At 38.6% G+C, this 23805-nt stretch overlaps 1 protein-coding gene across 2 annotated transcripts in view; it reads right to left on the bottom strand.

The window, feature by feature from the left end:
- The window catches only part of TANC1 (tetratricopeptide repeat, ankyrin repeat and coiled-coil containing 1), a 168839-nt gene extending 145574 nt beyond the window's left edge, over nucleotides 1–23265 (bottom strand). The window contains exon 1 of one of the 2 annotated variants that reach the window (XM_063429637.1): nucleotides 22884–23265. The gene's annotated coding sequence lies outside the window, so the exon portion shown is untranslated. The remainder of the gene's footprint in view (nucleotides 1–22883) is intronic. The other variant, XM_063429638.1, reaches the window with a different exon arrangement.
- Nucleotides 23266–23805: the final 540 nt, after the last annotated feature.

The raw sequence follows: 23805 nt of genomic DNA, 5'->3' as shown, positions 1-23805 counted from the left end.
GATTGAAAGTGAAACCATGTTTTTTTTTAATGCAAGCTGTGTATGTAACAGGCAGGGGAGGTATGGCTAGGGCTGCATAAACAGAAACAAAAGTGATTTAATTCCTTAATGGCAGAGCATTGAGCTATGAGTCTGCTAGGACATGATCTATATAACTAAACTGCTTCATTAAGCTAAAGTTCTTTAGATGCTATTAATGTCCCTTTAAAGACAAAGAGGAGGAAGATGTTGACATGATCGAGGAGGAAAACCAAGAGATCAAGGACTGTTACATCCTAGTACAATAAGTACAGAGGTCGTTCTAAATCAAGGTTATTCTAAATTTCCGGTACATCTGTGACCCCGAGGACTGACTGTCAAATCCCAAGGACCTGAACAGACATTCAAAACTCATCCATGATTTTTTTTCAGAAACAGAATTGCCATATATAACAGCATTGCTTTCCTGTTTAAAATGAAGCAAAAATAAATGAAGTGATCGTTTCCTGGACTGTGAAACCAAAGCTATACTATGAATACAACCAACAGCTGGTTTGCATTATAAAAACAGAAAAAAAAAAAAAAAAAAAAAACATATCCCCCCCACCCTTCGGAGGTCACATGATAATGATGAGGAGTTACAGTTTCTACAACATTAGTAGATTCCTTTGGTGTCTAAACTAGACTGCAAAACAAGGGGGAAAAAATAGGCCGACAGTGAGAATTTAATTCTCTTGAAGCAGCTGTAGATGTGCTGTATTCACACAGCAACTGTCTGGATATTCCCTGGCGGTAATTTCTCCAGCAGCCACACCTAAAATCCATGGCTGCCAAGCTAAAACGATGGGTTTTGAGAGTGGCGTCTAGGCCGCCCGTTCAGCCAATGTTGTTGTCGCGCTGCAGTCTGAAATAACTCTTGGTGGTTGTAGACTGGCTCTTAACATGTCCTCAAACACAACTGTCTTCTATAAACATGGCCATACACGTGTAATGTAAATTTAGGATAGTCAGACATAGAGACAAGATAATTGTTGGCTACTGGACTATATTAATGCCAGCAGGTTTTTCATGCAGTCTTCTACTAGAAGCAACTGAAACTGGAAGATTGATTTGCATTTTTTTTTTTTTTTTTTTTACAGATTATTTGTTTTTGCAATAAATGCTGACAAAAGGGGGTGACAAGGTCCACCCCAAAGCGGTTTAATTAAAGTATTTTGAAATCTCATTACAGAAATCTATTGTTAGCCCTGAAACAGATTTTAGAGGAGCGCTCAAGAATACATACATTTAAAAAAAAAATAAAAAAAAAAAAAAAAAATCCCAACCTAGAAAATTGTCAAATTGCTAAAGAATAAAAATGTATAGGCCAAAACAGTAGGTCTGGAAAAACAGCTAAACTGAAGAATCTCTGCATTTTGGAACTCTGCAATGAATAAATAAATAAATAATCACCAGAGTAGGAACACAAAGCATTAACCTTTGAACTGCAGAACGTCATTAACTCTAAAGTTCACACATCAAACAAACTTCCCTTTAGGCAGTTTTCCCTTGTAACCAACTAATTCCAGCTTTCCTCCTGCAAGCATGTGGATATGTTAAAGAAGAAAACTGTTACAGACTCACTGAAACTAGAATATACATTTACAGTAACCAAGTCACATCTACACGTGCAAAACTTTGTAATGTTCATATTAGGTTGACTGTCAACTAGTCTTATGTGTCAACTATAAAAGAGGTCTGATAATTAGCAATATCAGGGTTTTTCATGAATTGAGTTTGAAAGAAGGCGTGTCTGAATTTTGGCATGGTTTACAAAAATTGAAAACTTGGACAACGTGTTAATTGGGACAGCCTCGTATAAAATCCCAATTCATATCCCACATTGACCAAGAGCAGGAACAGTGATTGAATGTCACAGATAGGGTTGAACTTCACTGTATGATCTTACAGTCTACAGGTATCAACCCAGTCTAGAGGTGAACCCAGAACGTACTTGAAAACGAGAGAAATCTCAATGTATCCTTCCTGGTAAAATATTTTATAAATAAAAAAAATAGTCCAACCACACGATTCACATCTTAAGAAATTGAAAAATCTCTGGTTAACTCATTGCACTACTTTCTATATCTGAATGACTTTACACTTAGAGAAGGCAAAATGATTGCTTCGACCCCGTAATGCTGGTTACCCATTGTTAAACATGGAGCAGGAATCACAGTCATAGAGGTAGCCATGCCCTCCAATAATTGTTTCTCAGTCATTCTTTTACCAGGTAATATGAAACTATTGCATAGTCCCAGGTGCACCCTACCTATCACTGTTCCCTCTTGATTTTACATATTCCAGGATAATGCCCACATGCACATAGTTAACAAGTTCAAGAGAGTTTCAGAACAAAATAAAATGATCTAAACATCATTGTGTTAACATGTCAGATGCACAGAGAAGGAGATATATAGAGATGTTATACACACACACACACACACACACAAAAAAAAAAGGTATATTATTAATATAATTACTAATATTTTAACATTTCGTGGAAGCAGCAGTCAGGGGAGTGTTATACCCCCTAATCAGAGACATATTAGGAACTCACTATGCATTTGACATGAATCCACTAACGCCATAAATCCCCAGTGTTGGAACAGATAGACCAGTCTTTACCTGCGCACCTGTTTGGGTAAGGGACAGAACCTCAACTGTATAGTGCAATTTCCAGCCAGCAGATCTAAAGTTGCAATTATAAGCAGCGGACCCGTTAAGTCTTACTTATATTTTAACAATATTAGAAATAAAAAAATAAATAAAAAAAATAAAAAAACAGACCACCATATTCCAAAACATTGTAATTCTTGCAAGAAATTTAATGTTAAAGGATCACTAGAGCAGTGTTTCCCAACCCAGTCCTCAAGGCACACCTACCAGTCCAGGATTTAAGGATTACCCCGTTTTGTCTAAGGTGTTTTTAGAAAAAAAAGAAAAAACACCTTAGACAAAGCTGGGTAATCCTTAAATACTGGACTGGTAGGTGTGCCTTGAGGACTGGGTTGGGATACACTGCACTAGAGGGTCAGGAACACAAACATGTATTCCTGACCCTATAGTGTTAAAACCACCATCTAGCCCCCCTGGGCTCCTCATGCCTCCATAACTATAGTAAAAATCTTACTGTATTCAAGCCTGAAGCTGTACCTCTGCATGCTGTTAGACTCAGAAAAACAAGCAGTCTGTTGACATCATCAGAAGTGGTAGCCTGATCCAATCACAATGCTTCTCCATAGGATTGGCTGAGACTGACAAGGAGGAAGATCAGGGGCAGAGCCAGCATGATTAAACACTGCATTTTCTCTGAGAAGACAGTCTTTACTGCAAAAAGCCTGAAGGGAATGATTCTACTCACCAGAACAAATTCAATAAGCTGTAGTTGTTCTGGTGACAATAGTGTCCCTTTAACAACTTTATAGCCATTGGGATTGACAAAATAGATTTCAGTTGGAAAGGAGGGGACAAACTACAAAAACCTTACTAGAGAAGAAGCACAGTGGATCTATAATTTAAAAACTTTAAAATATGGCTTGAACCAAGATATAGATCTAGTAGGACTTATTTAGTGTACTCATTTAATTTCTATATGGTTTTATTATTACTCCTCATTTCTGTTTTTTGTGGAGGGTTATGTATACAGTCATGTAAAGATGTGATATATGTTTAATCGATACCACCATATAACAACTATACATACATATATACATACATACCTATATATATGATAGTGAAAAAATATTTACAAAGGCTTGCACCGTGATCTATTGATTAGGGAAAGTTATTTGGATTTTACAAGAAGAGAAAAAAAACAACAACACAACACTGTGTAAATACACGAACAAAGCAAACGAACGTTAATGTTGGAGGGAAAAAAATGATATGAACACAATTGCTTCCTTACATGTAATTTATTGGGTGACCTGCTACACCCTTCTACATGAAAGGAAACAAAAAAAAAAGCAAATCAAACTAGAAAATGCCTGATGACAGTTCTGCGTTCCCTGCCAGTAGAAGAGTTTCGGACATGTCCCAACATGAACATGAGAGGTCTTCTCTCTTGAGAAGAATTCTAATCTAATAACCACACAGTTGCTCTGCGATAGTTCTAAGAATGGTCTATTTGACAGCTTCAAGCTTTGTACTTTACCAGAAACACAACAAACACCATCCCTTGCCATAAAAAGAACTTATCTAAAAACACAGATGCATGAGGTTTTGATTATTCAATTAAATTTAGAAGGGAATGCTTTACATCACTGGAGTACGCGTGAGATCAAGCTTGACTAATCGTAGTTCTTGAGCTTTTCCAACATAGAACAAGCAGTTAGAAGAAGACGGAAAAAAATCTGGATGCTCAGATAAAGTGATCATGCAACCTGGACAGCAACTGGCTGTTCTCGTGTTTGCAAAGCTAGAGGTAGGAGTCAGGATTAGCTTTGTCTCAGTGAGCTATGATTTAAATGGCCAAACATACATTTATAAATCAATCAGCACAAAGCAGAGTGTAAGAGTAGCACTCACTAAGAAGAGCAAGCTTCGAGAATGGGATTAACCGTGATTCCAACAGCAAACATCACTCTGGCAAACTTCTCATTCCTTACAAAATTACAAATTAGAATAGTGTTTGTACACATTATTTTACACAGAGGACATGTTTAACCCCAAGTCAACTAGATTGTTAAGATCTCTAGATGAGATCCTCACACAGGTTTCCAAGACTTGTCTACCTAATAGAATGAAAATAACTTACATTCACAGGTTGGGTCCCCAACAAGGTCAACTGAGCCTTTCATCCTTTCGAGATTGATAAAACATGTACCATTATGTTGGTTAATAACATTTATACATCAGGACACACTTAGAAACTATCAAACGCTAGGATGCATCTTTCTGGGTTAAACACTTTGACAGTTTTTTTTTTTTTTTTATCTCTTGAAGAATTTATTAATTCCTTCCATTTCAAAGCAATAAACGATTACTTCAATCTGGAATAAATCAGATTTCCCTTCCAGGGAATTTTCTTGAAAGACCCAGGTACCATACTCTTGGGATTCTGTGTTCTCGCTCTCATCTCTTTCACTGACGAACATTAGAGGTCCGTTCAGATGTTCCTTCTCCTGAGCAGCCAACACATGTTCTTCATCTGAAGGCTACACAAAGGGCAGAGGAAGAACAGCAATACAAAAGAGATAACTTTTTATTTATTTTTTTAGCAATATGAAAGGTTTCAGAAACTGATGTATTCATCATGCCAACAAATCATGATTAGTATTTATAAAGCACCAAACTTTTTACACAGCACTATACAATGAGCTCACACGACAAACAAATAAGTTCAACTCAGAAGTTTGACTTGAAGGAAACAAGATAGCAAGAGTGATGCTCAAACAAGCTTACAATCTAAAAGAGACAAATGACACTTCCATGCCCAAACACTTCAATAACTATTTTAGCCAACACAGATTTCTAGCAAATGCTAAAATATACATTTCTACCTTAAATCAATATGACATATGCATAAAATGTAGCCGAATGCCATGTCGGTTTTTGGTTGTGAATATTTTTGTTTACGCTGCTGACAGACATGTATAAAAACACTCATTCTAGCTAGCGTTTGATGTACAGATTAGTTTGTATTTTTGCTGGAATTGTTTACGGATTATGGTTTCCTTTCATTTAATGAGGACTCACTGTCTACGTATGACAGATCCACTTAATTCTCAGAAAACAAAGTTACCAAACAAAGCATACTTTAGGGAAAACGTGTTAAGAAAAAGAGTACACACCCACGTCAAACACTTTCTGGGGAAGTTTCTCAAAGTGACTTTAAACACAGCAAAGATAAAAAGTCACATAACATTAAAGGCTGCCTCAAAAAGCAGTGGTTTATAACCCCAAGTCGGGAGACAAGACTGAGTCTCCATGGTATTTGAAGTGGTTCCCAATTGGCTGAACCAAGCAGATCATAATTAAGAGGCTGCAGGCAACTGACCATAATATTTTTTTTCTACAGAATCACTGCTTTCATCAATGCAAGAGACAACTCTCAGTAAATAGGAGAAGTGCATAGAATGGCTTTTGCTTCATTTTCTATATATTGTAACGTTAGGGAGATAGAATGAGTATAGCAACTTAACAATGAATCAACACTTTTTAACATTTTGTGAGTACAGAAATCAAAACAGTCCTATTTTTGTTTTATGACATCTTTTGAATACAGTTTAATTTCAATGTGATTACAATGCAATATGAAATTAGTTTCTGGTTAAGAATATTTATATTTTTTTCCTTTAACGCATACGATACAGTGAAGTGTCTTTAAAAGTACACTCTAAGTACCAAAAGGGTTAACGAATAGTTCAGCACAAACCATCTCTCCCTCTCCTGGATCCCTGCGGTCCTTCCTTTCTGCACCGCAATGCTAAAAATCATACCTTTGCATTAGCATACCAATTTTGGATATTATTCATTGACTGACTGTCCCCAATGAACTCCATGCTGCTTACGAAATGTAAAAACATGGGGGAACAAAACACAAAATTAAGCTTTTGACCACACTAAGAGGTGAGACAATTCTCCATGTCATTGCTGTTTATAGCATGGACCTTCAGGCTTGTATTTTGAAATCACTGACATTTCACACTTTGGTGAATAATACTGGCTGTTTGCACGTGTTTGCGTTGGCATTTAATATTTCTGGCTGTGCAAGTCATTTAGAATTTTCAATTTTAAGCTCAGATGTGTATCATTCATGCACACTAAATGCTGATGAGATAGAATTACTTATTACCCAATACTATACTTACTTGGAGTTTTAGAGGGTTTAATTATTTAGCTGTTGAATTTAGAATGCAATTATTTAGAGCACTTTGGGATTCCACAAATTCTGTGTCAGATTCACAGGCTCCTGTGAAATAACATGATGTGGTGTACTTACCCTGAATGATGTACTAAAAAAACCTGCTTAACTTCAGGCACACTCTGTGAATATGGTCACTCAATGAATTTATTGGTCGAAATTGTGGCTAGAAGTATTTGGTTAATGATAGAGATATTTGATGCACATATCAGGAAATTCACAAAATAACAAAAGTGACTTAAAAACATTAAGGGGACACTATAGTCACCAGAGCAACTACAGCTTAATGTAGTTATTCTGGTGAGTATAATCATTGCCTTCAGGCATATTAATGCAAACACTGCCTTTTCAGAGAAAAGGCAGTGTTTACATTGCCCCTAGGGACACCTCCAAGTGGCCATTCCTTAAGATGGCCACTGGAGGTGCTTCCTGGGGCAGTGCCGCACAGTAGGCAGCACTGCCGGTCAGCGTCTCCACGCACTGCATGGGGACGCTGAATTTTCCTCATAGAGATGCACTGATTCAATGCATCTCTATGAGGAGGTGCTGATTGGTGTTTGGGGCCCCTTAAACAATGCAAAGTCTTGGGCCCCACGGCCCACCCCTAAGTCCATCAACAGGGTCAGGCTGAGTCCACCTACAAGGATGCAGTGTGTGTGTATATATAGTGAATGCAGTGCGCGTGCAGTGGATGCAGAGAGAGAGCGCACGCAGAGGATACAGTCGGTGTGCAGTGGATACAGTGTGTGAATAGTGACCCCCTGGGCACGTGTGTTCCTAACTCAGTTTGTGATCCAGTGAATATTTTTGTTTTATTTTAGAGATGATGTGTACAACACAGATACCTATAAATCCATACTGAACCTGGAATACTTAAAAAGAGCAAAAAAACAAACAAACAAAAAACCACACACACAATTGAAATAATCCAATTAGGAAGAGGAGGGAGAGATCTCTTATGTTACAAAGACCATAAATCACGCCAGTGAATGCCTATCTGACATGTTCCCCAGATTCCTATATTGCCTTCTCATTTAGATATTCAGATAAGAAAGTGGGCCCCTTTATGTAATGTTATCTGCTGTGCTCTGAAATCCCAGCATCGCAAGGTGACTGATTTATGTGTGCGTCTGGTTTTTTTTCCATCGTGTCTGGTGGGAATGTCCAAAGTCCAAAACTTAGGAAACTCCCAGCTATAGTATTTGTTAATCCATCTGCTATTTCAGGGACTGCGGTAAATTAAAGAACAATATCTACCGCACCTCCAATATCAGAAGCGAGTACTGAAGATATGGCGCGACAAAAGCAGAGAAACTAGATTTAAAGAAGGTCTCCCAGGCAATGCCCACAAACTTTTATTTCTTTTTAGCACAAAATATTCACTTGTTCGAGTTATTCACGAAAGTGGAGAATATTCCAATTTCACTTCCTTAGCCTAAAATTTTAAATACATTTTTAAATCACTTTAAATTCCCCCAAAAGGAAAAAAAAAATCACAATTTAGATAACTTTTAATATAGACTAATTTTCATTTTAAATTTAAAGTAGTTTTTTTGTTTTCTTAAATATTTATTTCAACAAAGCCATAATTCCAGCAGCATTTGACCTGCATTAGTTTGGCAATGTTTAGAAACTGAGTGCTGTGGTGACTTGCAGATCAGATCATCTTTGTACCTTATAAAGTATATCAAGGTGACAAGGCAATGTCAGCTCTATTAGAAGTGCTCATTCCAAAGATAAACTACAAAAGCACAGATAGGCTACAAGCCCAGAAAAGAATTTTAATGATATGATAAAATGTTTGGCATCCAGACAGTGCCCAATTAATCACGTGCATGTGTCACCAATCGCCTGACTGACATTCTCAAACTTCCCCTTCCATGCTGTCTGCTGCAGATTTCAGCCTTTCCTGGTAGGTCCCTACAGCAAGCTGTCCTCGAAATGTCACAGGTCCAAGCTCCATGTTTATTAATTCCATAATACATAGCTCCCAAGTGTCCCTATTTAGGAGTGACAGTCTGTACTTTGGTACCAACTCCCTCTGTCTCCGTTTTCTATCCTAGTGTCCATTTTTTCTAGGAGCTCCAAATTGCTGATGATGTGTCCGAGTGTATAATAGAACGCCACAGCAATAATTCTCACAGTAATGTGTCTTTAAAACTACCATAAACGTGTTTAGAAATGAGTTTGTGTAAATGAGATTCATTGTTCCTGTTCTAAATTACAATTTAGCAAAGTACATTTTATAAATGGACACCTTAAATGTCTCAGAACAGCCCCGCCCCTGGCCACACCCCACTCAAACCCCTATAATGAAGGTATTTATTTTTGCAGAATTAAAATGTTGGAAGGTATGATTAATACAGGTACCTGCATGCAAGACTGCCCCAAATCAATAATTCTGAAAATTCTACAAAGAAACATGGATGTGCCAAAGAAGAAATTTAAATGGACAATGTAGTTAGCTGTGGGAAAGCAAGGGATTGGCTGAGATTGTCAATTCTAATGATCTGAGCCAAGGGGATGGCGCATGGGCAGAGTCACGTTGGACCTGCGCAAGGCTGGAGTAAAGGCAAATTTCCTTTTTAAAGTAAGTAAGTTTGGCTTTTGTGGCCTAAATTTTACATTTTAAATTCACTACAATTTTGTGTTTAGAGAATAAAATAAGTAACATCAGGAAGTACTACTTTACTGAGAGGGTATTGGATGCATGGAATAGCCTTCCAGCTGAAGTGGTAGAGGTTAACACAGTGAAGGAGTTTAAGCATGCGTGGGATAGGCATAAGTCTATCCTAACTATGAGATAAGGCCAGGGACTAATGGAAGTATTTTAAAAATTGGGCAGACTAGATGGGCCGAATGGTTCTTATCTGCCGTCACATTCTATGTTTCTATGTAAAATCCTTAGACTTGATTAGGCATACTTTTATTATAAAGGAATGTAAAGGTTTGTTGTTTTTTTTAAAAAAAATAAAGTTTAGGTGTTTTACCCTAAATGTGTTGCATGACCATATATAGGGACATTCGTGGAAAAGTTAAATGTAGTTATGCAGAAAGGTACCCTTATTCAGCAGTTGTTTATTGAAAGGAACTGCTACTGAATGCAGAACTACCCACTGTAAAATATTACATATTCTGTGTTCCTATTCACATTCACTATTGACGTCTAATAGGTTAAAAAAAAAAAAAAAAAAAATTTTTTTTAAGATTTCCATTATGCAATGATTTTCCCTGCAATAGCAGACATGGGCCAAAGGAATCTAGATAGTAGAGCAAATCACAGAGTATACTATTTACCATGGCATACTCTTGGTTTATGTTCCTTAGGTCACATAACATATGCAAGGTCATCTTCACCAGGCTCAGACTAGCCATCGGTCAAGCTGGACGAGTGTCCAGTGGGCTGTGATGATGGTAGGCCAGCTGGGGAGGTCAGGGGATCTCCCTGACTGGTCCTTTTATCATTCCCTTCTCTCTGGTGCCGACCAGAAATAGTTTGGCTTAACAAAATACGCACTCCCTCTCCAGCAGGGCAAACCATAGTCTTCCTTTGTAGATGTTAAACTGGTATCTCCCTATTGATCCTTCACGAAAGCACAAAAGTGCTTCTTCAAATATGCTGGCTTCATTACTATCATACCGCCATCGTGTGCATAGAGAAGAACTCTACGGACAACTAGACGTTCCAGTTTCAGTCAATCCATCTGTCAACATAGCAATATATGCCAAGAATTTACTGACAATTAAGTGGCAAGATACAAACTTTCAGATAGACTTTTTTTCTTTTTAAATATTCTACATTTTACTAGTAATTCTGCTACCACAATAAATAAATACTAAACAAATTAGCTCATATGATGGATACACTTAAAGGGTTAGTCCAAGCATTAAAAACACTACAGGCCATTGCAGTAGTTATGGAGTGAGGAGTACCGTGGTCTCATTCCCCGGTAATAGGGCAAATATTTTAGCAACAGTTTGTCCTTCTACTTGGATCCCTGCTGGACTATGAAGCTCCTTTCTGCACTGGTGACAGACTTGGAGAAACAAGAAGAAACATTAAAATAGTTTTTTCTTTATTTCTTTGTGTTTTGAGACAGTCTGCACACAGGCTCATTTTATATATATTTAAGGGGAATCCTCTGTAAGTTTTATTTAGGTGGAGCTGCAGGAAATGTTTTAATCACCACGTGTTACAAAACATCCCACGGATTCTATGAAGAAAAAAAAAAAAGAAAAAAAACACAGTAGCACATAGGGTGGTCTGACAAACTGGGCAAAATCCAGGGAGCTTCAAGGCAGATATTTTACCAAGCACACTAAACACATGATGCAGAATGTAACCTTTAAAAAAAAAAAAAAAAAGGCTTATTATACTCCAACGTATTTGAGTTAAGATACACATTATAAAAATAAATAACTGTATATAAGAAAATATTCCAACTGTTATAGTGAAGCAGGCTAGGTAAACTGACATTTTGTTAATCAAGGTAAAATAATGTAATAAGAAAAAAACACAGTGCTAGGCTTAGCAATACTTTGTGATATGAATCAAGGTAATCTTTGGCACGGATGTGTTACAAGACAACAGATTGTTACTGCTTAGTGGACATTGAGGGAGCAAGTAAGACTAACAGGGAATTTATGGGGAGGCAGAAAAGAAACTTGGTCTGGTATCTCCTGCATTGGCACTATCGTATATAGGTGATCCAATACCCATGATTGGCCTCTGGCCCCATAAGCCTTACAAAGACACCAGATGTAGGTGTAAAGCCACACAAAGCCCCCAAGGTGCCCCACCGGCCCCAGTTTGTGAGAGGAGCAGTTTAGGAAGCAGCAAATCTGTTCTAAGGCCCAGATCTCTTAAAAGTTGGATGGCTTTCATGTAAATGTAGAACAACGTTATGGCTTTCCTTCATAATACCTACAATAATTGCAAGGCATCATATACAACACGGGCCGATATTAACGTACTTCCCATAATCCCTCTTACCCAGAGAACCAGACCTACGAACATTCCACAGCAAAAATAAATTTACAAATCTCCGTTTTCGGATTCATTCTAAAAAGTAATAAAGGCAAAGTAAAGGGTATCCTGCGCTAGATAATTGATGGCTAATCTTGACGATGCCGCTTGTAAACTACATTACCCACATTGGTTTGCATTTAGACTGATCTAGATTAAAAGAGACAATCTAACCATGATTATCACAACATCTTAGAGTACTGGTTATGGTGCTAGGAATGTATCTATGAAAACCAATTCCTTGCCATGTTCATTTCCCATGGCCAAGGCTCCACCCTTCTTCCCACTGACATCATAAAAGGAAATGCAGCTTCACTGTTGAGCCGTCCAAGTATCTGAATGGTTCAAATACGTGTCCTTCACTTCACAGGAGCCGTGTTAGCGCCCACTCGTTGAACACTCTATACTGTGCTGTGTGCACAGGTGCTCAAAACGTATCTCATGAAAGTGAAAGATGTGCAACATTTCCTCATATAATGTCAGTGGCAAGGAAGATGAAGATTAAACTTAGGAAATTGGCAAGATTTTTTTTCCCCCAGGGACAAATTCCTAGCACTAAAATCATTAGTATAAACTGCAGAGGTTATGGTTTTTGGAGTATTTCTTTAGCTTGTCTATAATATTACTGTCTCATTCTCACTAAAATCACTGTATAGACTTGTTTACAACATATCGTGCTAGTCTGAATGGAATTTAGTGACAAATAGACGTTAACAGCTGACACCAATACACCACCATAATAAAATTTGATTTCTTAATCAACTCGCAGTACAAACGTAATGCAATATAGCAGGCAGGTCATTTTTCATTCCAGGAATTAAACTGCGCTTTTCGTGATATAATTTATTGTATGTACCAAAATTCAATCATTTTTCAAGACAAGATCCACAGGAGAAAAAACAGGTCTTAAAAAGAGGTGATACTTATGCGAATAAAAAGGTTCTATATATAAATTGCAAGCAGACTTTTCACAAGTCCAACAAGGCGTTTGGTGCTATAATATGTGGGAATTTAACCGTCATCAGGGAAATTAAATATAGACTTATAGTGTACTGGTATAATAGGTATACAATTAGTAATTCAGACGGGTCGAAATCTCCTCTCTTTTACATGCAGTCTTAAATTTTACATTGTTGGAAGATGAAGGGTGTATTTAACAGATTCAGGAACAAAAACCTAGCATTAAAGTGAAGAACACGTCCCATGTAATTTGCAATGAAGTCAGCTTCATTAAGTACAATAAAATGAAAATCTACAAAAAAGAAAATGAACCATATACAAATCGAGAATGCAGTAAACACAGCACGGGATAAACAGACTTCAAAAGTCAAACAATATCATGCTTTATTAATTGACCTCGTCATAGGCTACTCAATACCTAGCACTTAGTAAATCAAGAGGCTGAGTTAATATCAGAGTTAGAAAAAGAGTGAAAAAAATTGGAATAGCCAGAACATGCATTTTTAAGCAGTGGTGCTGCCGTAAAGGCAAACAACAGTACAAAATACAATTAAAGGACACAAAAAACAGTTTTAAGTTTTACAAGGCTACTTAATATCACCTTAGCAAACAAAGAGCAGGGGTCCTCAAACTCCGGCCCCCAGATGTTGCTGAACTACAACTCCCATGATTCTTTGAATTACATAGATAGCCAGAGAATCATGGGAGTTGTTCAACAACATCTGGGGGGCCGGAGTTTGAGGACCCCTGACATAGAGATTGCACATATTTATTTTGATAGTAACTCTTTTCTTGTGAACAATGGTCTGCTCTCCTTCTTTGAAGACCCTAAATAACACTTGGTTTTCCGAGATGGGTATCCATCTGGGGCACCCGGAAACCTTTAGAAAAGACACGGAAGAATGAAGAATAAACAGACACACAAAAGGGGCTGGAGGGAAGTAAGAGACACGCAAAGAGGGTGTAAGAGACACGCAAAGAGGGTGTAAGAGACACGCAAAGAGGGTGTAAGAGACACGCAAAGAGGGTGTAAGAGACACGCAAAGAGGGTGTAAGAGACACGCAAAGAGGGTGTAAGAGACACGCAAAGAGGGTGTAAGAGACACGCAAAGAGGGTGTAAGAGACACGCAAAGAGGGTGTAAGAGACACGCAAAGAGGGTGTAAGAGACACGCAAAGAGGGTGTAAGAGACACGCAAAGAGGGTGTAAGAGACACGCAAAGAGGGTGTAAGAGACACGCAAAGAGGGTGTAAGAGACACGCAAAGAGGGTGTAAGAGACACGCAAAGAGGGTGTAAGAGACACGCAAAGAGGGTGTAACACCTGTGTAGCCAAAAATCATTGCATCAGCCCTTTAAATGATCCACTAATGCTCCTCAACTGTTACTTTTTATATGATTTAAAGAATACGACAGTTCCCAGCAAAAATATATATGCACTTGGGGGCTTTCATGAGGTCTGTCATATGACGTTTGACCACACATGTATGATGCAAATGAAAAGCGAAAAGGGGACATTAAGAACAAAGGTATCACGCAACCCTGAAACTAAGCTGTGGTGAATTTACCCAAGTTGGATCTATTCAATTTTCCATTACAGTTTCTGTTTACCAATGTTTAGCATAGCACCTCATCCAATGAGCGAGATTTATCAACGTGTTCTAATCTACAATGTAGTCTGCAGTACCAAAATTGGGGTAATTACCATGAAACCAATGGGATCAGCAGACACGTTCTCTTTTTTACAGCTTTTCAGATCAGAAGACATTGAAAATCTCCCGTATTAAAATCACTGGGTTTGATATCAATGTGCAGATCTAATAAATTTCAGTGTCAAATTGAAAAGTAAAAAAACAACAAAAAAACAAAAGAAAAAAAACAATCATAAACACACATTTTTTAAGAAAATAAAATAGTAGATAGTTGCAGTCTCCAGTCAGAAGACTTACAATTAAATGAAAATTATTATTGCAGAAAGAAAAAGGAAAAATAAAATGCAAACTTAAGGCTAAACCAAAAGAATTTGGACAATGGCCTAACAAAACAAAAAAGTTTCCATGTTTATCTTTCCCAATCCTATCTGGTGAGCACAAACGGTACCCAATGGCTTGTAAAGAACTACCGTCAGGCTGAACTTGAAGAATGGGAAAAAGTATCTAAAACAGAAATTTTTACGGACCGTAAATTCTTTTTATCTTAATATGGTGGCAGTACGTATGGGTTGTGCTTCCTAATTGGGACAAGCATCTGCAAGATAGAGGATTAAGAAAAGTCCCTCCCTTTTACCCTATAAAGGGCTTCCCCCAGCAAACCCACCTCAGTCGTAGCAAGAATACACACCTAAGCCTCACACTGTAAGCAAAATTGTGATTTAGAGGGAGGGAGATTTGTACTGCCACCATATTAAGAAAAAAAGAATTCACAGTAAGTAAAAATGTCTGTTTTTTCTGACATATGGTGGCAGTACGTATGGAATAGAGCAGGATTCCCAATAGGGTGGGCCTTATTCTTAAGCAGTTTGAAGTACCTATGCCCTAAAGCAATTTTAGAGGCAGAGAGTACATCTAACCTGAAAATCCCTGATGTTTTGTAAGGTGCTAAAAGCTAACCAAGAAGCAGCCATGCTGATTTGTTCGGGTGAAGCAAGAGCTTTTCGCTGCCCACGAAGTGGCCATTGCCTTTGGTGAATGCGTTGTGAAAGACGCTGGCGAATCAAAAGTACTGAAGCATAGGCCACTATGATTGACAAAATAAGAAATAGAATTACGAGAGGCTTATTTCCCCATATATATATATATCTCCAAATGAACGGAGAGCACTCCAGGGTCTTTGTATATAATAAAATATAACTTTTAATTCATAATAAAATAAAAAATAGTATCAACGTTTCGGCTCACATCTGGAGCCTTCTTCAGGATACAAACATGACACATATAGACATAACAGTGCATTATATACATAATGTATAAGTGCTTACCTTCAACATATGCATTAGGAATAGTCCCCGCCAAAAACAACAAGAGGAACGCCGATCAGCCCGATCGGCCGAAAAAAATATGTCCGGTTGTCTTGCTGTGAGCGTTCCACGATTGCTAAGCAACCAGTGGAACGCATAGCAAATTGCCGATCGGCTGTTGGTGCAAAAGGATTGCCGGAGCAATCAATCTCAGCCAGAACAATAGTATTGCTGCTGAGAAAGGCTCACTGCCACCAATGTTGCATATGTGAAAATAAGTAAATAAAAAAACATTTAAGTAAAAAACGGAATAAGGATATATAACTATATTATTCAGTTTTTTTACTAAAAAATGTTTTTTATTTACGCTCACAGCAAGACAACGCTCACAGCAAGACAACCAGACAGATTTTTTCGGCAGAGCGGGCTGATCAGTGTTCCTCTCGTTGGCGGGCACTGCTCCTAATGCATATGTTGAAGGTAAGCACTTATACATTATCTATATAATGCACTGTTATGTCTATATGGGTCATGTTTGTATCCTGAAGAAGGCTCCAGATGTGAGCCGAAACGTTGATACTATTTTTTTATTTTATTACGAATTAAAAAAGTTATTATATACAAAGACCCTGGAGTGCTCTCCGTTCATTTGGATGTTTATGGATTTTGCTGGATGAGCACCGGGCAATATTTGCAGTTTACCAGGAGTGCAAGCATACTGGACTAATATTATATATATATATATATATATATAGCGCAATTCTAGATTATACATATATACAAATAAGCACATTGTATAAAGTCAGAAGGGGTTTAATTCATTATATTACCCAGTTAAAATGATTGGGCATTGGATAATGTGTTGTTTCTAGGCAACTGGAAAACTCCAGGAAGGAAAAACTTTTACTGTGTGCATTTCTATAGTATTTGGCACATCAATTCACTTCCCTCCTGTGTGATCATGTTACAGTATTGAGGATAGGGGTACTAATATTTAGGCATCCAATTCAAACAAACATTCGGTTTCCTCAGCTGACCCGGTTATGAATGTTATAAACTCACTGTTTATGCACAACTTTTCTGCCAAGCTGAGTCCCCATAAACATTAAAGGGACACTATAGTCACCAGAACAACTGCAGCTTAATGTAGTTGTTCTGTTGAGTATAATAGCTCCCTTCAGGCATTTTCATGTGGCCACTCCTTAGATGGCCATTGGAGGTGCTCCCTGGCTCAGGGCTGCACAGTAGGCAGCCCTGCCGTTCAGCATCCCCACACTCTGTATGGAGACGCTGAATTTTCCTCAGAGATGCATTGATTCAATGCATCTCTATGAGGAGGTGCTGATGGTCCAAAACAGCATTTGGCCCTGCCCCCGTGCCGATTTTATCCAATCCAATGCTTTCCCCATGGTGGACCCGTGAAGAGCTGAAAATAAAGAGAGTTTTAACCCATTCTGAAGGGGCAAGCCACCCAAATGGTGGGTTTTCACTATAGGGTCAGGAATACAGGTTTGTGTTCCTGACCCTATAGTGATCCTTTAAAGACAAAATCGGAAGTTACTCAATATAAACTTGACAGAGTAACTCACAAAAAACATAAGTTGGTACTTGCCATTCCAAGTAGACAAGGAATACTACAGAGATCAATAGCAGAATCTAGGGCAGTAGTATCTAATCCTTAAAGGAAGACTGTAGTTACTACAACCACTTCATCTGATTGAATTGGTTATAGCGCCTGGAGTTCTCTGGTGGTGTCTCTTCATTCAGTGTTAAACCATTTTAGAGCAGTTTAAACCTAAATATGGTTCTCTGGCTTACCATAGTCCAGCCTCCACTGTAGGCATGGCTAAAGCAGAGATTACACCCTTCCTGCTATCCACACCAATTCATACCAGCAATGGATGTTGTGATAGGCTGAAAGCGGTCATCTGACACTCACAGACAGCTATTGCTGCTCAGGCTAATGGTTCCTCTTTAGCCAAAGTAGAACAGAGGGGATGATTTAATGCTGAATGGTAGGATACTGAGCGGGAACTCCAGACACCATAATCACTTCAATTAGATGAAGTAGTTACAGTGACTTCAGTGTCCCTTTAAGAACCTACAACATCCCGTGTGTGATTTATCCCCATTGGACCAGAAATTGTAAATTCTTGAACTGTCGACCACCCTGTGTTTTCAACAATTAATAATCTGTTTACGTAAAGTTATCAATTATACGTGTCCCGCACTTTCTAACAGAATATTTATTTTTCTCGTATGAAACAAACCATTCAGGAGATACAGAAATGATCTCAAATTATCACAATCAGATATGTGGTGTAAAAGTTGTAGGGTGAGGTAATTGTTGCGGCCTTAAAAATATGTTAATTTAGGTGGCTAAGTGCTAAAGCTCACGGTTTGATATGGCAGGATATGGCAAAGGGCTCAAAGGTGCGACTGATAAGGTGGGCATCTTTGGAATGAATGTTTGCAGCAAAGCAGTAACAGCTGGGTGTGACGCAGTTGCAACACAGGATATTGGATGGTAGACACTGGAGACATTGTGTTTTATGAATTCATGAATAATTTATTTCTGATAAAACTGAACATTTTCTGACACCTATTTTGCTGGAGGGTGTTTCTATTTATCACAAAAGCACTTATTGTTATTGGGCTTATTGAAAATCAGCCTGAACAGACACTCTCCTTGTTGGTACAAGTTGATTGCTAACCACACATTACATAGAGAAACAAATATATAAACCAAAATAGCTCCCACCCTATTTAGAGGTTTTGGGGGATTAAACTCCCTTTAGCATTGAGCAGGGCCGTCAACCCCTCTGTTCCTGTGCGTCCAACTCGTCTGGTTACAATTACATGTGTGTTAGTCCACCTGTTGTACAGCGCTGCTGAATTTGTAGGCGCTATATAAATAATAATTTTTATTATTCCCTAAACAGAATACAAAAAAAAACAAAATTTTGTTGAACGCAAGAATCCGAGTATCTACATGTGTATCAGAGGTTTTCCCAAACAATGGCCTAAATTTTGAAAATTCCTTAGCTTTTATGTACATGCAAACTCATAGCTATGGACTGCATCACTTGACACTCTCAGACAGCCCTGAGGCTAACATGTGATTACAGGCAACAAAGGCTGGATTGTCAGACACGACCAATACCAAGCGATGACTCAAAAATGTAACCATCAAACTAATTTTGGGTGCCGACGGTACAGTCAGGGATAGAGGTTTTTACACGACAGTAAAAACAGCAAATTCCTCTGAAGTTTGTGCTTAGAAAACATCATTTAGTCACTACGCTCACACAGATGGCGTTATCCAAATAGATAAGTCTCTACATGTTCTTATTGGTATTAACCGTTTTAAAGGCATAAATCAGCGTGTATACATTCACCCATCAAGAATTTTCATGGGGTGGTAGGATTTTATTAAGACATTTTATCATCTAAACAGAAAGCAGAGTTTCCATCCCCAGCAGATTAACAATGTAATGTATCATTTTTCGATAAAGTATAGATAAGGCTGAGGCAACAACATTTTCCCGCTTGATGGCAGTTTAGACAGAGTGAAGGTCAACTGGTCAATGACGTAAATTGCCAAAAAGGGTTACCCCTTCTAGATCAGGACATGCTCTACTGCCAACCGCTAGCGTGCTTTGGATTTCTGTGTTTTGGGATATTTAGGGGGATTTAGACTGCCCCGAGGCACCAGAAAATTCCACACGTGTCTTTCAGTCTCATGGACTTTTATGCAGTCATACAAGTTTACAAAAAAATAAATAAAACAGTTTTCTGGACTTGTCTCAGTCGATGCATTTGTTTGCTTCATTGTATGTTTAGATAAGATTTCTAGTAAATATAGATAATTATTTATGACCCCCTTTTGGGGGGTTAGGGTGGGGGGTGGGGGACACAAAAACAAAATCCCTATAAAAATAGACAACTTAATATCAAAAAGTAGAAGTATTGTTTTTTTTTTTTTTTTTTTAAAAGAAATTATATACAAAAATACACTATAAAACAAGCCAACATTACAAAATCCTAAACACTATAGCATTAGGAATACAAAACTGTATTCATAAAGCTATAGAGTCCCTCTGCCCTAAAGCTATTGTCTGGTCCGCCCCACCCGATGATTAAAGGGTTAAAAAAAAAAAAAAAGTTATTCAAGCACCATGTTCCTGCGTTGCTCGCTCCGACACTTTCGACATTAGCAATCGGCGGAACCTAATGTCCGTGCGTGGCGAGCGCTGCGTGTGTACTAGGAGATTTTGACAACGCTGGACATCCTCATGCAAAGTGTGATAACGTCCAGCGTCAACTCATGGTTAAACTCTGTGAAGCTGCAGGAAGCACCTCTAGTGGCGGCTTGGCAGACTACAGGCAATTGTAACACTGCAATGTAAACATTGTAGTTTCTCTAAAACTGAATTTATTTCTATTTTTATTATTATTGGTATCCATATAGCGCTAGCTTATTCCGCAGCGCTTTACAATAAAAAGGGGAATTTACCAAATGAGAGAATAACAAAATGTAACAGGAACAATAGATAGTTGGGGACCCTGCTCAAACGAGTTTACAATCTAGAGGTAGCAGGACTAAGGGGGACAAATACACTGCACTGCACCCAGACCACTTCAATTAGTTGAAGTGGTCTGTGTGCCTATAGTGACCCTTTAAAAACATGTTCTAAGTAGGCCCATATTTGTAGCTTTTTAAAGAGACTAGTTTAGAACTGTGCAACAGTGTTGCCGACTATGCATGCTAGGGGTTGAAGTGATGATATAACCCAGGAATGCACTATTGTGACGTTATAGGAAACAGAATTTACTGCTTAGTGGGAAATAGCAGGAAAAGTTTCCACATAACTCTCATAGCTATGTAAAATGCACCGGCAGTAAAAAAGAGATGGCATCACCCCCACCCTTAACCACGCAAGCACCAGACTAACTCATCTTCTGCTCCAGAACTTACAGAGTTAAATGAGCAGTCTTAATCTGGGACATTCCACTGCCAAATAATGTCATACAACTGGAATACAATGTGTGGGAACACAGAACAGTTATGCTGAAGGTTATAACACATTTCACTTACTGGGACCAGAGAATGGGAATTTAGAAGAATTTATAAAAATAAAATAAAATAAATAAAGATATAATGTGTCAACTTGGATTCCAATCTGCTTAGAAAAGACTCACTCACACACGTCTCGCTATCTAACTGAAGATTAGTATTGATTTCAAGTGCGGTTTTAGAACATATGTATTTATAATAGGAAGCACAATCCAGAGATACTAAATATAACCCATTTTTAGAGAGTGTGGAATTTGGATTATTTATAGACATTTTCAGGTGAAAAAAAAAAACCAAACCATGAACGTTAGCCCCAGATCAGTAATGGTTGACATTAGCTTTCATCTTCCTGAAATATATATTCCCTGAAACCCTAAAATAAGCATCTTTTGTACCAAGACACTAGGCAGTTGTCTAATTGGACCAAAGGTCCTTCGTCCACCACACTTTTACCCACAATCCTTGTTAGAATCCCTGGGCAAATAGAATTCTTGATAAAATAGTAAGGAGTGCAGTGACTCAGCTGTATCAGGCATTAAAAATAAATAAAATGCTGTATGTGTATAGCAAGCCACACAGTTCTTAAGGATGACAAGTCACCTCAGAGAGGTGACCCCAGAGAATGATTGCCCAATGCCCAGCTAGCAGATGTCTGGAAAGTCAACATCAAAGGAGGATGTCAGCCTCTAACTACCCTTTCAAAATAAATAACATAAGAGCATGTAGCCTTCACAATAAAAGAGTGTGTTTAACCCTTTGCCACCTTCAACAATACACGTTTAAGAATAGTTCTTTAGGGGCTTAGCTGCTAAACCGTGTAGGAAGCAAACAATCTGAAACTTTAAAGTCACAGGATTTTTTAAAAGCTCAAATAAAAACTGCAGTTTGGTTGTCAGAGCATCGCAGTTCACGGTTTAGTAAATACGCCCCTATAGATTTTATCTGGACACATTTTATTTATTTTATGGTTTTCGAGTAGATCATGAAGAGTATTTACAACGCTTTGAGATTCCATATCCCTCTATTTGCAATGTCCTGGTACATTATTTGCGATTGCAGAGGTAATTTTCAGAAAATGGGGCAAATTCACACCAATTTAGAACACACTTGATGTACAGCAGATTAATATGGTACTATCGATTAGAAAACGTGTGCATGCAATACAGAATAATAAGTAATATAATTAATAATATAAACAGAATGATAAAATTAATGTGTAGAACAACATGAATAATACAATTAGTATTTTACAGCTGCACATTACCTGCATGTCTCAGTTTAGTTAGACTTAGGGAAGTTTACCTTGGGGACAATCATACAATCACTTCAACTTTTACAAGGAAAACTGATGCCAAGTTAAAATGTCTTACCTACTATAGAGGAATCCCAGGAATCTGCCTAGAAACCTCACACTGGCCGAACTAACTACCCTGACACATTGAAACAATTAGTTTGTAACCATAGGTTAAACATCCACATTTAAAGGGACCGTGTAAAGTCATGTTTTAATGTGCATGTGTAACAATGGAATAAAAGCACTGGCCTCCAGGTAAATATATGTTTTGGGGCAGAGGTGGATCTCCTTAGGCACTCCAGCTGCTGTGAGCTACATCCCCCACGATATTACTGCCCACAGAAACACGGGGCTCCAGGGGTTAAATATATACATGTGTCACATGGAAAATAAATAAATAAACGAATTGCAACGCAGAGTTAAGGAACTTGGAACTGCAGATGGTGTTAAAATCCAGGTCTCACCTCTGACTGAGGCTGCTGGGAGTTGCAATCAAAGACAAAAAAATAGCGTTCCAGTGAGACAATATGTGCTTGGACAATATATATATACCCCCAGAGCTGGTAGACAGAGTCCAACTCTCAGCCCTGGCTGAGGCTACTGGTTGTTGCACTCTCCATTTACAATATTACGTGTGAATTTAAACACCTGGACAAAACACACACACAAACACAAGCTGCCCTTACCTTGAGCTGGTGTCACAGTGAGCAGGAAGAGATGTGAGTGAGGCTCACAGTGAGTGAGTGAGAGCCAGGGAGGTTAGGAGGAGGGAGAGGTAGAGCTGGGGCTCAGCCAGGACATGTCCTCACTCTAAGGGAGACCTTCCTGGATCTCCCAATGCTGGTACTCCTGTGACCTCACTCCCCAGGGAGGAATTAAAGGGACCCTGTCCACTATTAGATCCCCTCCCAGCACTGAGTCCTACTCCACTTTCTGGACTTTCCTTTACACTAAATGCACTTCCCGATCCTTTCCTCAGTCCTTACACTGGGATTCTCCCTGAGCCCTGTCACTCCCTGTCCTCCTGTTCTCCTGTCCTCTCCCCGGCCGGAGCCTGGCTGCAGGAAGCCCCGGGTTCACACACTCTCTGTCCCAGCGGGCGGCTCTGGTAGTCCAGGGATAATCAGCGCTCCCGCCTCTTGCATTACCGGGAGTGGACGCTAGTTGGCGTGTTCAAGCTGCAGCTACAAGTAGTCATTGCTGGCATTGCTGTGGGTGTCAGGGGGGCAGAGTCTACCAGGATGAGTCACAGTATGTACTAAACAATAAATTGTAAAATGAGGTTAAAAAAAGCTGATCTGGGGAAAAAAACCAAAAAACAGCTGTAAAACTGAGCTGGATTTACACACTCACTTTTGCAGCTAGTCAAAATGTTGTAATTCCATTTTTAATTCACTGCAATTCAAAGTTATGGAAATAAATTCTCAAAGTGTGATTTGTATCGCAAAGTAAATTCTAAGTCAATTTCAAATGTTATATCCAAGGTTATCAATTAACCTAAAACTGCAATGATTTCCTTTGCAGGACTAAGGAGCTCAGGGACACTGCACCCAGACCTTCAATGAGCTCAAGTTGTCTGGGTGCCTATACTGTCCCTTTAATGAATTA

Source organism: Pelobates fuscus, chromosome 8 (assembly GCF_036172605.1).
Source record: "Pelobates fuscus isolate aPelFus1 chromosome 8, aPelFus1.pri, whole genome shotgun sequence".
NCBI lineage: Eukaryota > Metazoa > Chordata > Amphibia > Anura > Pelobatidae > Pelobates > Pelobates fuscus.
Note: the sequence above shows the minus strand (reverse complement) of the source record. Positions and strands in the feature narration are given on the sequence as shown.